This window comes from Bombus pascuorum, chromosome 10 (genome assembly GCF_905332965.1).
Source record: "Bombus pascuorum chromosome 10, iyBomPasc1.1, whole genome shotgun sequence".
Lineage (NCBI taxonomy): Eukaryota > Metazoa > Arthropoda > Insecta > Hymenoptera > Apidae > Bombus > Bombus pascuorum.
The window spans coordinates 8,399,665-8,414,253 of record NC_083497.1 but is presented as its reverse complement, the minus strand read 5'-3'; the positions used below and the strand labels follow the sequence as shown (position 1 = coordinate 8,414,253).

Genomic DNA, 14,589 nt, shown 5'->3' with positions numbered 1-14,589 from the left:
TTTCTCGGTAGGGGTGACGTTCTGGAAAATTGTAGTTTGCCTAGCCTGATCCGTTCTAGGTTCTTTCACCGGTTCGCGTTTATTGAATGAGCGTCAGAACGGTTCAGTACTCTCGCAATATTTTCTAATTCGTTTCCTTAAACTAAACCTACATCCAAACCTTCACCCAAGATTAGGTTTATGGTTATGGTTAAGGTTAAGGTCAACGTTTGGATAAAGTTTTGCGTGATGGTTTGCACTAGAGCAAAAGAAAAAGCATCCTCTATTTTTGGCTTTTCTTCAAGCCTGCAAAGTTTCACTCAAATCGAAGACGCAACGATCACGATCTTTTCTAATTAACAGCGGGGAACGATGGAGCTTGGCTATTTTAATTTAAGTAAAACAACTTCTTCTATTGAATTTTAATTCTGTACACTCATTAAATGAAATATAATTATAATTATAATTATATATATAACTATATAATACTTTAATTAACAATAATAATATATATATAGAACTTGCGAGACAATTTAATTCAGATTCAGTGATTTTGAAGCACATTTTTTGATATCAATCTGATGAAACTGAGTTTGGAGCAGCTATAAAACGAGCAAGGCAAGGGAAAATAATGGGATTTTTCGGGCGAATTTTGCACTAAGGCAGGAAGTTTGCACGCAATTAAGCCGTAGTCAGGCACGTCAAATTGAATGTTGCTCGATTAATTTTCGTTGGTAAAATATTCGCCGGTGACTCCGCGTTGCTCTGTCTCAAGATGAAATTTAATTATGCGAGTTAGCTTCACTCGGCCACACCGCGTTTCCGACGTTTTTTTCACACTAATAGGCTTATTAGTTTGTTATTCGTAGCTCGACGCCGCTACCCGAGAAGTTTCATACGACCACCACGGACAGCTTTAATTGGGTATCACTTCATTCCACATATGCACCTTTTTTAGTCCTCTAGATCTCCTCCGAATGAAATAATTTGTTATTCTATCGCGCACCCGTGCCACATAAACAATTCCTGTCTTCTGCTTTTATTATCACTTGCTATTTATGAAGATCAACAACCACATCAGAAAAAAATTATAGTAAAAAAGTCATAGTTAAATTGTTATGTTATGTTTGTTATGTTATGTTAAATTGTTATGTTTTAGAAAATTGTTCTCCTATGTTCTCTAAAAAATTGTTAAAACTCTTTATGTCGTAAAAATCGTAAAAATATCGTGACTACGTTATGGAATAAAAATTGCCTGGTCTACTAAAAGATGTAGACCATAGCGTTCGTCTTAAGAACGGATTAATTAGGTAAAGAATAGGGGAGCGATAATGTTCGAGTGTGTGCCATTTCACGAGCGATTAGAGAACCATTGAAAATAAGGCTGCGTTTAGAAAACAATTGGCAATGCCGCGACCCCGCTTTCCACTTAACCTTAAAACACGAAATTCTCGTTTACTGTTCGCCACGGAGATTGATAAGCATTATTTTGATCTTTTGTAGGAAGTAGTTGAACACCCGTGGGACAACGCGATTCAGGGTGGAAACAGAAGGCAAAGTGAGGCAAATCCAGAACGACGGGGGAGTGTGACTGAATAATCGTGGAAACTTAAACAGAAATTCTGGGTCAAGGTGAGTTTCTTTCCATCTCGAATAACGAAATTTTATTCTTCCGTCTGGAACTCACGGTACTAGCTTCTCGCAAACTCATTATTATAATACTGTACCTTTATAATTTGTGTAAGGGTGGAAATTAATTGTCAAAGAAATTCCTTTCTTAACAGTATTTCATACTTAATTTTAACTCAACTTCGCTTTAACATATTATCGTTTATAGTAAAAAAAAAAAAATATTCTGTCAGAGTTCAGTTTTACTTAATCGAAGCAAGATCTTCATCAGTACTTACAAATTACGATGCTTCTGGTACAATTAGCAGTACCATTTTCTACGACTACGCCATTAGTCGAAGTTCTGTTGAAGATTTCTTCTAACTTCGCTTGAGAAGGATGCTCGAGAAGAACAGAAACTTGCGAATAAATTTTGATTGCCAGTTACGAGTGAAAGCGGGCAAGGAGGCTGGTGGTGATCATTGTCTCTGTTGCTAATTAATTTCGACTCGCCGATTTCTCAAGAAAGTTTGAACGAGGTCCGGCGCAACTTCTCACGGGACGTAACCTTAAATGAGGTAGAGAAAACAGTGGTGTATAGGGGAAGAGTAGAAGAGGATAGTTGGGGCTAGGAGAGCGTGGAAATCCTAGAAAGCCTCCGGGTCAGATAGCACGCTGGCGACGGCATTTGAACTTTGTCTAAGCAGAAACAGAGTCGTTTCCGAGTTAGCTCGGATTAATTCTGAAAGTTCCATGAGGTAACCCTCGAAGGGTTGAAGTACGGGTGTCGAGCTTCCGCTCACGGGATCTCAGGGGGATGGTTATTAAATTTTGATACTCCGGATTCCTGACTTTCCCTCCTGACAAACTTGCGTCGTTTTCTACGCTACACTACCAATACTGTTGTGAAACATTCGGAATAATTTCGGCTGTCGAAAGTTTCTTAGTACGAACGAAGAGAAGTTTTGCCCGTGGCGCTAGCAAATTCTAAATGGAAGTTTTCGTTTCAAATTTCAAATGTTCCAATTTACGAATTTTCAAATTGCGAATCGTCCAATTTTTGGATATTCAAATTAAAAGTCGTTAAATTAAAATTGTCAAATTTCAAGTATAACAATTTTCTCAAAAAAGTTTCTAAACATTTATATTTGCAACAATAGTTACGATAATGCGAGTAAGAGAGTAGAGTAAGAAGTAACATTAAGGGTGATGAAATCTGTTCTAGCAATTGGGAGGATTTTTTCTTATTTTTCTTATTGATCATAACTGTTAGCTCTGAAGGATTTGTAGACAAGAAACGAGCAGATGCTAAAGTTCCCTAGAATCGTAGGGATCGTACGTCATACAAACATGTCGGTATATGCACGCGAATTGAGGTGGGGCGAAATTTCAGACCTGAAGATTTCGTTGAACTAATACCCGTGGGGCAAGAAATTGCAAACAAGATCTTCTCGTCACCACCTGAAATTAATCCTTCGCGTGCAACAGATGAGACTTTGCTGTATGTGGTTCCTTGCTCATCTTTCAAGTTGTATCTCGATAATGATCGACCAAACAAATTGCAAAAATCGATTTGAATATTTCGATATAGATTTTTATTAATCTTTGGGAGATGTTTTCTAACGTTTTAGTAATTTTTTTTACGTTATATATTCATCAAACCTAAAATGAAAGTTACGAAGTTTCCCAAAACACTGCATTTCGAATCCTGATATGTAGGCTGTCGTTTCTTCAAAAAGAAATTCTCAAATGTTCGTATTTTATTTCACAAGCGTTTCTCATTTTTTAAGGAGAATTTGAAGCGCAAATTTAGAAATTGTTCAGTGAAATGCATTGGTTTCAGAAACACGAGAAAGGATTTCCAGACCGAGAAAAACGCTTGGAATTTCTTCCAAGCGATTCTGTCAATATTATATGGTCCGCTGAATTCCGACCTGGTTAATGAGATCATTTCCGTTTCTTTCTTCTTTATTCCAGTTTCCGCGTGTACCTGTTTTATCACTTTACCAGCGAGGAGAACATTCTCACCTTTCCACATTATTTCTTTGAAAACTCAATAACTATACGTAATTGCTTTTTGTCGTTTGCGTCTTCGCTCATTCTGACAATAAAATACTTCGTTCTCCGCCTTGTCACGAGCACGGCTGCGTTTTGTGTAAAACGACAACAAGTCGATACAAGAATCATTTCTCCGCGACGTGAGTCTTGTTTCGTTCGAATTTCAGGATTTCATTTAATTTCCTTGCCTCCTATCTGTCATATCAAACTGTCGTTTCGATCCTCCGATTGCGCAGAATAAGCTTGGTTTTCCTGTCAAAGTGGAAATCACCTTGAATTGCCCTGCTTAGGAAATCAATGAATTCTCATAGTAGTTATAACATTATTTTCAAGGCAACTTCCATCTTTGCAACATTCATAATATCTACCCTCATATGATTTTATTAAAAAATTATTTCAGAAACTCATAAAAAATCTCCATAATCCCTTCAATATTTTATCAAATCCTCTTTTACTTTAATCCACAATAATTCAGAACATAGCCACTCTTTCTGGGCCAAATGAATATCGTTAAAAGCAGTGTCACCCTCCCGTAAAATGCTCTGTGTCTCGTCCCGAAGCGTCTTCCGGTTTCCGAGATATCGTCGTTCAAAGCGAGGCTTAATTTGTCTCACTTCTCGTATCTGACGCACGACGTCACTAACCTGCCTCAAACTCGCATCCTACTGCGTGCATTGGTCAGAGGCAAACGCTGACGCAACAGTTTTTTTTACTGTTGCTGGAAAAAAGTAGGTCACGGTGCATCCAAGAATTCAGCGCTTGTACGCTTGCAATTTGAGGCCCCGTATCTCGGCAACCATTTGAGAAATCGGCATGAAGTAAACCGCGTTTTAAAGGCCGTGTATCCTATTACGTTTTAAAAGTACATTCGTAAGAAAATTCGTAGCTTTTCCGGGTGTATTCTGCCACAAAAAATATCATTACCTTTACATTTGAATGCTATTAAGCGGTTCTGAATAAATTATAGTTGTGTTAAAGGCTTCGACTGTATGATTCGTGACACTTTTAATATTTTGTGGTCTTTGAAAGATAGAATCTAGCACTTCTACTGTCTGGCTAGACAATACTCGGATGATGTATCACCTAATAGTTATTTGTCGAATTTGGACAATGCATTTTAGTTTCTTGGTATTATTTTCGTATTTATAGTTCTTTATCCAGAAGAAAGAGTCTCGATGTCCCTTTCAGGGCAAAAATGTGCCAAAGATGTAATGAGAGAAGATACGAATGAGAGGTTTTAGAAAACTTCGAAACACACAATCTGAGGTAGTTTTTCACAGTGCCAATTCAATAACTTTGGAGAAATTTGTTCTTCGGGTGTATTAGTCGGTAGATACGTACGAATTTTTGCAAAGATAGGATGCTGCTGCAAAATTCACGAGTACTGACAGTTTGCGCTAATCCTGTTTAAATGCGTAGCAATGTTACGACGAGGATCGTGGAAGAGTATCGGGATTTTCCGATACAGTTTTATTTTTGTCGCTGGTAGGTCGAACGAAAATCTTGTTTCTCGTCGTTGGTTCGCATAGCGCTCTCGACAGCGCAGCGTCGTTAAAACGACGTTAGAGACCTCACCTACGGGATATACGCAGTTATTCGCTCACCCCCGGGAAATTGCTTGTGAAAGCTTGCCGTACATAAAACCCTTTCCAGCTAGCGAGCGGCGCGGAATAAATTTTTTTTCGAAAAGCTGTTGCGGCGATACTTACTCTCGATGTCCCCGTAGAACGATGCGGGCCGATTGATCGCAACAGAGTTTTCCATCGGACACAAAAAACGCTGTGTTCTGTCTGCCTTGCTTCTCTTTCCATTTCCTTCGCAAAATAACAGGACAAATCAGATAACGAACCGGGAATAGCCAATCGGATTTTCAAACGGGACACAATCCAGCTTGATATTGGAAAGCTCATCGTACAGAGTTCAATGAAATTATTCGACGCTAACACGTTACTTTCTAACTTGATTTCCAGCAAATTTCCTGCCGCTTTCATTCGGCGTTTCCCGGGGAATGTAATCTGTTCATGAAGAAACTTGCTCGTGAACAGGATTCCAAGAAAAATCAAACCATGTGATCCAACGTCGACTGATTTGTGCGTTGCGAATGGTCGAGCTGGATATACGTCAAGTGTGTTTTATCGCGGAACGTAGGTCGATAGGCAGATACAGTCATTACAAATGGAGCAACTGATAACACTTGCGCCCCTGTGTTTCCGATTTTAGACTCCAGTTCTATATAACTTTGCTCTACTTTCGTGCTATCCTTCGTATCATACAAAACCTCTAATTCACTCAAGATATACTGCAGCAGAGTGCTAAAATACTTGAACACACGACTCACTAAGGAGACAAAGATCCGTTTCAACGACTCTTTCCAACCAGGCCGACTGATAACAACGACCAAGGGACAGAGTTTGTAAGTTTAATCGCAGTTTGACGGACGTTGTCCCAATTTCGCGATGTTACGTGGTATTCTTGTTATACGAAATACGCCACGACGAAGATCGCCAAGAAGGCAGAATACCATTTCGATGGTACTTCGTCAAAACTCATCAAATGGGAAACGATCCCGTTACAGGAGCGCTGGAAATTATTCGAAGGGATTTCAAGCTGCTTCAGCTGCTCGGGTAACCTCCATAAAAGCCATATCCTGAAAATTGAAAACATTTCACGAGCGAATGGATAACGAAACGATGAGCGGAGTGCACTCGGATTATCGAGAAGTCGCTTGACCAGAGTTGTCCAGTACTAAATGGAAATCGGTCATTAGATTTTTTTCCATTGGCCGTAGAAAACTGCGTATGTACGGAAATTCGATGTGAAATTTTTTAACGATTTTCATTGTTAGTATCATGGAGTTACATGGTTCACAAAGTGGCCTCTCGTAGTAGCACTTAGAAGCGTGCTCCGGCAGCTAAGCCCATCTCTGTTGCTGCAACTGTGTCAAACATTATGCAGGCAAGCAAAAGCCACTTGAAATGCAAATATTTGCAGCGGGCGTAATTAAAGCCCTTGTAGGTTTCAGTTGTTGGATCGGCACCCGTTGTTGGGAAAAATATTGTCCTTCGCATAAGAAATTTCTTTACAAGGTTTCTCTATGAATTTTTGCAAATCATCCACGAGATAAATTTAAGAGAAGAATTTTATTCCTTCGTGTGTATTATCAACACTTTCAAAAATACAGTGGAGGGACCTGTGAATATTTGGTGCCTTTCGCATATTTATAAATAAAATAAAACAATATCGTTCTAATATTCTTAGAACGATATCGTTATTAGGAAGTAAATGCAAAGGGATCCGCGGACACATACAACGAAAAAGTAAAAACATATAAGACAATAAGGACATAGAATATTGTAACAGAATTCTATTTCCATAGTGCAGATCGATTTTCGTGGATTGGAAAATTGCGAGGAGGTTTGAAATAACGAGTACATGCCGTTATTGGATCGCTGTTATGGTTGCCTGGAAAAAGTACCGGTTTTTATACCCGAAGGTCCATTGAAAGGGACTTTTCCCTGATACTTGCTGAATCGCTGGCAAATTTAACGAGACACATTCTGTAGATTATACAAAAGGGAGCGTAGGATTTTGAGATATCAAACATTTTAAAAACGTTGTTATTTTTAAATACTTTGCAAATCACGTTATTCGCAGAATCTTCCATTCATCGTTACAAAGCAGCAATTAAAAATTGTTATATCACGAACGATGAAGGTATAAATGTCAATGGAAGACAATAACACATAGATTGTGTAACATTGCAATATGTGTTTTACGTTGTAAAGGATTCTTTTGTATTTTATTCTGTGCGACGCAGATAAAAAGTATTGTTTCAGTAGTTACAAAGTATCGAATTCGTCAGTGCAATCGAATGTTATTTACGAACGATTGCATCTGCTGGTATAAATATTATATCTACGCGTGTATGAAAGCAAGATCTCTTTCTGAGGGAAGCATGTGCGTGCTTTTTTGCGGTGCGCTGGCAGAACGTAGTTTAAAAAGGTTCGAAACGTGAACTGAAGCGAAACGTTTGACCATTTGTCGAGAAAATTGGAATTCCTTTGGCAGAAAACGGGTGGCGATACAAGTGAAATAAAACGTTACAATAATTTGCAATTTAATCAAATAAAGAAAAGCATTATCGTCGATGTTCATCCTCTTTCATCGTTTGGTTAATTTTACGCTTGAATACTAGAGGGAACGAAACTTTCAGTTCCACTTAAAAATCAACGATTATTTCCCCGTGTTAAAATTACCCATATAATTCTTCAAACCAAATTGATCCATCTCGGAACAAGAAATTGCATTAGTATCTCATCCTATCTGCCCTAGCAATTTTCTGTGAAACCAGAGGAAGAATCTTTCGTCATCTATCTTGACGCGATGCAAGCTATCTTTGCAGGCCGACTTGGCCTGACCTGTTTTAATTTTCAATTTCCACGGGAACAGGAAGCAACAACCACTTGGCTCGATAGCCAACCTTCTACTCCAGAGAATCATCTCGTCTCGACAATTATTTTCGAAGCGGTAACGAATTGCCGCGATCAAGTCGATTAAATATTAGTAACGCGAGTCGATCGTGATCGTCGTTCGATTTCCAACGTCGCGTCAATCGGAAAAAAACCGGCATTGATTTTCTTTCCACCTTCCGGTCGGACCGGAGGTGTTTATCCGGGAACCAAGGGTAGGAAATTCGTGACGAGTTGGGGAGAACGAGCGGAGCAACACCGGAGAGACATTTCCATCACAAAAACGGCCGCTTTCGGTGGATCAAACCGGGAGGACGCCACTCGAATATGTATGGGGCCGAAAGGGGCCATCGGTACTCGACAGCCCTCGTTCGGGATATTCATCAGGAGTCCAGAACTTCCGTTTCCTCGAGTTCAGGTGCTGGATCAATTCATCGAGTGGAGATGAAGGGGTTTATGGAGATGAAGGAAGTTAAAATTAAGATGATTGCTCGCTGGGATTTTTGCGAAAGAAGCGGATGTGCAATTTCTTGAACGATAATCTTCAGTTTAATATTCTAGAAGATTTAAATCAAACAATTTAGGGGGAAATTTTAATCGTCTAATCTGTTGAGCTTTCGACATCGAGAAATCAAATGGAAGAACAATTATCGAGCCGGCGATTGTGCAATTATTTTAATTCGTCGGCGTTCGCAACGATGGCAATTGGATGTAATTTTTACAAAAGAGAGGAAAATTGAGAAGTGAAATTGAAAAAGGATTCTTGGTAATTGTGAAATTATTTTTATTCACTTATTATTGATTATTCACTGTTGGCTGGGATTTTTACGAAAGAAGAGGATTTCACATTTTTTAAACAGTAATCTTGAATATAATACTCTATGAAATTTAGATAAAATATTTGGGGAATCGGTAATAAATTATCAAGATTGTTACACGTTGAATTTCCAATAGGGAGAAATTGAAACGACAGAAAAATTCTTGATAATTGTTGAAATTCATTAATGCTTATAGCGATTCATTTTTTAATGTCGTTTCTTACGACTTCCGCAAACAATCGTACAAACGAGATAGAAATTCCAGTGTTGTCTGCCATTCCGCGTAATAGGATAAAGTCAAAAGAACTCATAGCATGGAATTGTTTTTCTACTTACCATTGTGCTCAATTCGATAAGTAGGGCATTGGAACAACATCGCAATGAACGGGCGCGGTGTTTCAGGACTTACTTAGAGAATTCTTTAAATTAAATTTTCCCGGTGCACCACTTCGAACGTTTACGTAATTTTCATTCCTTCCCAATAACAATCACGCGTATACATTACAGAATATCTGTTCCCGTTAATCAACGTTTTCCAAGCAGTTGGTTAAACACGAAAACGTAAGCGCGCGGAATAACGCTCTCGAAAATATATAGACGCAGTTAAAGGATTTTCCAACGTGATGCGCTCTAATTCCTTTTTACGTTCGAATTGAAACCAGCGAATTATTTCGAATCATCCTGAAAACTTGAAGAGGAATCTTTGCGACCACGATCGTCGGCGAATTTCTCTCCTATTCCACTTTGAAAAAGTTTGGCATAAAAACATGGCGTTACGAGGACAAGCGTAAACATTTTTGAAAAAGGATTTTTCAAAGGAAACCGAGGACGATTTATCAAAAGATCGGATTACCTCAGGGGGACGTGTTACTTGTGCTACAAAACGTTCGAATTCCGTTCAGGACTTTTCTGTATGGTCATCAAGGATGGAATATCGTGGTTATGGAGGAGAAAAACGCATGAGTTATGTGGGATTGCCGTGACCCTTTTGAAATCGTAACGCCGAATCAATGGTCCTTCGTTTGGTTGGCCAAGCTTTTCTTTTCTCCTCCCGACCACCCTCCCCGCCACCTTGGGATTTTCGTTGTGACTCGAATAAAATTGGAAGGATGGACGACGTATAACCGAATATAACTGCGAAAATCCGTTGACTGTCTAAGGAAAGGGGAACAAGCAAAAAAATCCCTTTCGATAGAATGATTTTATCCGTGTATCAACGACTGTCGAGAATAATGAAATTGCTCGATACTTCAGGGACAATTTCACTTCGTTTTAAAGATATATATATCTATGTGTGAAATGTTTATATGTCTTTTGGTATCTTTGGAAGTTGACAAAATTTAAGAAGCATGCGAGAAGACAGAATGGAAAGAAAATTCAAGATTTCTGTAAGAGTAGAAGTTTCTATGGTGTGCAGTTATGTTGCTACGTCGGGTCCTGGAAGTTAACGTGACCGTCGTGCGAAATCCCAGTATGACCATCGAGAGAACGACAATAACCTTGAGGAACGAACATTTCCCAGACATTACCGATCTCTTCATCGATGTATCGTACTATTTTCTATCTTCTAATACCCAGTGGAACGTTGGAATACCTTCGATACCATTCGCCGTTTAGTATATTTGATACTTTATATTTTTTTAATAGTATTGCACAATACTGTCTCGTTTTCTATTCGGTATAAAATAATACTCACGTTTCGATGTTGAAATTATACATTGGCTCATGAAAGTTTAAACACTTATCATAGAAATATTTCAAATATATAATTGTATGTGTTGTATAAAATATTTTGAAATATCGTTAGCACCGTGATGAGACATAATTATCGTAATTGTATTGGCAAGATTTAAAACCAATCTGAAAATGTATGTAAAAGTTACAAAATATTTATAAAATATTGCAAATATATATCTATTTCTAGTAAAAAATTCTTAAAAAATCTTAGACATGTGATATGATCTATTACGTTTTTAATTTTATTTTATTTATCTACCATTCTATTGTTGTATCTTATTAAATATTTTGGTAAGTCTCTTTTTATTATATATTTGTGTTTTATATTTATAAAATGAGAATATACAAGTGTTCGAATATTTTTGTAAGTCAGTTTTGTTTGTTAATATGGCATATTCTTGAACGTATTCAAAGGATCAAGGCTCTATCTGTATTTTCGGTGTTTGAATTATTTAAACTGACCATGAATGTTATCGACATGATCGTTTTCGGAGGTATTCCGGCGTCCTCGGTTGTTTCACGTTCACAGCTGATTGAAGGCAATTTAATTTAATGCGCATTCAATATTTAATCCACTTAATATTAATCGTGATAGAGCTCTCGCCGCTTTCATTATACCTTTCAACCGTTTCATAAATGGAAAATTTCCCATCTACAACGGAATCGGTGTCGATTTATCTCAACGTTACAGTCGAATGCACGCACAAAAATATTGAAAAATGAAGGAACATGGTTTCCAACTCTTTGGTACACGATACAAAAGCTTTTCGACTGTGAAAAACAGATTCCTCTTTTATTTCTCACCATTTCAAACTTTGCGCAATAATCGATTTATTATATTCAAAACTAACTTTATGAACTTCTCACTAGCTCATACAAATGTTTGATTTTGTAGAAATATTTTCTGAATATATCATACGTATTATATAAAACATTTGGAAATTTCATTAGCACTTCAACGATTGTCATGACTATATTGGCAAAATCTGAATCGAATCTGAAGATTTGTATAGCATAGGTATACAGGATATTCATTGCAAGTATACACTTTCCCAAGGTCAACAAAGATTATATTCGTAAGCCACAATATTTCATGAGAAGTTTCAGCATTAATTATATGTTTGTCTAATTTCTTACTAAGTGCATGTTTGTAGTAAATGCTTGTAACTTTTAGATGTTACGTTCTCGGATTTGTTTCAAATTTTTTCAGTATAATCATATCGTCCGTGTCTAGATTAAAGTGCTAATGAAATTCCAAAAAGTTTCGTGAAAAACATTCGCTATATTATATTCGTCCTTAAAATTTTCAATGATATGTGTTCAAATCCTCTTGTGGGGCATTGTGCGTTAATATCAATATTGAAAGGTAAATGGAATTGATGGAAAGGCGAGTTTGATCAGTCGTGGAATTGGTTTTTAAATAGAAGATTTACGATAGCTTGTCTCTGTAATTCGTTATAATAATTTGCATCGAACGTCGTTGACAGCAAAAAATTCGACAGAAATATGTTCACGAGTCGTATGAACGTTAATAAATTTTCATTTGATTCGGTCACGTGCATCACGATATTCGCACAGGTCGAGACAATCTGCGACGAGCAACCGTTCAGAATTTATTGCCGGATCTCCGAGTGGGACTACGTGCCCGTGTACAACTTTATCAGCTTTAAAGGCGGCTTCGAGCTGATATGCAGTCCAAAGTAAACATAATGTTTCGCGATTATAATCAACTTGTTGAATTCGAGTATCCCCGTTCCACGAAAAATCGCCGTACGTTTGGCGATTTTGTCAAACTGTTCGGAAAGTTCGTAGAGAAATGTAACAAAAATTCGAACTTCATGTATTTTGATAGATCAATCATTCTGTGGAGCAATATATGCACCGTTTTTCTTTTCTTTTCTACTCACATGATTTCACTCTTTGGAAAACGATCGGAATTTTCCATAAAATTTATTAGGGACTGGAACAAATAATACTGGAATTACATTTATTAAAGTGGACATAGAATTGATGTAATATCCACATTTGTCGTTGCCTCAAGCGAATCATTGTTACGTATTGTGATATTATTTGTTATTTCTTGTTCGATTACTGGGCGATTCCCGTGCATAAGAGCGAAATGTGAAGCCCATAACAATTTTAGCGTACGAAGTATTCCTTTTTACTTGCTAAATTACAACAATATTATATGAAGAATATAACGGAGAAATACGATATGTTACAGTTTTCATTTTTTACGGAAAAATAGGTTTAAAGTTCAGCCATCAATCAATCTGAAGTTACCAATATTGTTTTTCTATTTTGTGTCAATGCTAAGTACATGTTTTCTTATCCTCTTCATAATTTTAAAAATATTGCTTGTCATGATACTTTAATATCGCCTCTTAATAATTATACTTTTGTTTTTGTATAAAATTTTAGCTGCTATTAGCTACTAATCATATTAAAATAGTTTTTTTAAACAAAAAGTTAAAATAGAAGAATTGGAAGAAATGAACCGATAAGATTTTCTCTAGTGATTTTCATATGTGAGATATTAATTTATTGTTAACTTTTTTTAGTTTCCATTATTCTTGACAAGTTCGAAATAAATTTTCATTTGTTTAATTTCACGATATACGTAAAAAAAAAAACATATTGATTACGAACTTTTCGAATAACCTAATTTTTTCTTTGAACCAATTCTGCTAATACCAAATAAAATGAGGATAACTTGTAAAAGGTTGATGATTTGATTAACGTGAAATATTTTTCTGTAGACTTTATGTGGTCGTAGACGAACCAGTTCTCGACACTCCGTCGACTCCGTCGAACAGAAGTAGAGATTCGATACGAAAAAGCAGCAATTTCGGGGAAATTAGTAGCAGAGGTAGCGAAGAATTTGAGGTCAAATCTGATTTTACTGAGGATGTACCGTCGACATTGATGCTGTCCGATATTGAGATACTGCAGGTATATAAAACGCTTATGTCAGAAAATTGGAGAGTTTATATGGAGTTTTATACACAATGAAATAATCAAACATCGCAAGTTAAGAGTAATGGAGCTACTCGTGAAAAATAATCAAATTTATTGGGTTTTAGTGCGCTTTATCTATCTTAAAAGAGTGTGACGATGATCCTGGTGTTCCTTTTCGTTATTTATTCGTGAATACACCTCCGTTACATGGACGTGAATTAAAAGACACGGACAGACAAATGAAGATTTTGGCGAAGGGTAAGTTGTTGGAAGATGATTACAAAATGTTAGTATAATTATTCATTTCAATTATACTCTCCATCGTTTGATATTATTAATTCTAATTAAATATCTATTGTAATACAAAATCTGATATTTATCAAACGTTATAACAGGTTAATTCCATGACAAATTTTTAATTTTATGAAAGATTTATTTCATCTTGCTAGTTGTACTTTGGACATCAAAGAATGAAAATATAATAAGGTAGATTCGTAAACAGCAAAGAGATTGTAAACTCACCTGTGTGTCTACTGCTTTCTTAGTTATTTCTTTATAAACTCCGAGATGGACAGCTTTGTCATTATTGCTTTTAAATTTCTATTATCTTTCGTACGTTGCTTTCAACAGCAAATATTCCTCCTATTCATATTTTCATTAGATTTTCACGTGGAAACGAAGTTCGATAAAAACTCGTTCACCGTGAGCGAGATTCAAATTTCGGGTAAAAATTTCCTAATTTTATTATCACATTCGAGACGAAAAGTGTCTGGTTACCATTATTCAGCAACATCCATTCGAACATATCGAATTGTGGCTGTGGTGCACGTACGCAATTGAGACTCCGCAATCAGCCAGAAGTGGCCAATCGTTTTTACAGCAAGTGCCATTTTTCCAGCTGTAGCAATTACCGGCTAATGCATCCCGCTAGTGCACTCACTAAAGCACATTCATCAGAAAAA

At 36.9% G+C, this 14,589-nt stretch overlaps 1 protein-coding gene across 1 annotated transcript in view; it reads left to right on the top strand.

The window, feature by feature from the left end:
• Positions 1-1,459: 1,459 nt before the first annotated feature.
• The window catches only part of LOC132911283 (uncharacterized), an 87,141-nt gene continuing 74,011 nt past the window's right edge, over positions 1,460-14,589 (top strand). Inside the window, exon 1 of the mRNA XM_060967847.1 lies at positions 1,460-1,611. The gene's annotated coding sequence lies outside the window, so the exon portion shown is untranslated. The remainder of the gene's footprint in view (positions 1,612-14,589) is intronic.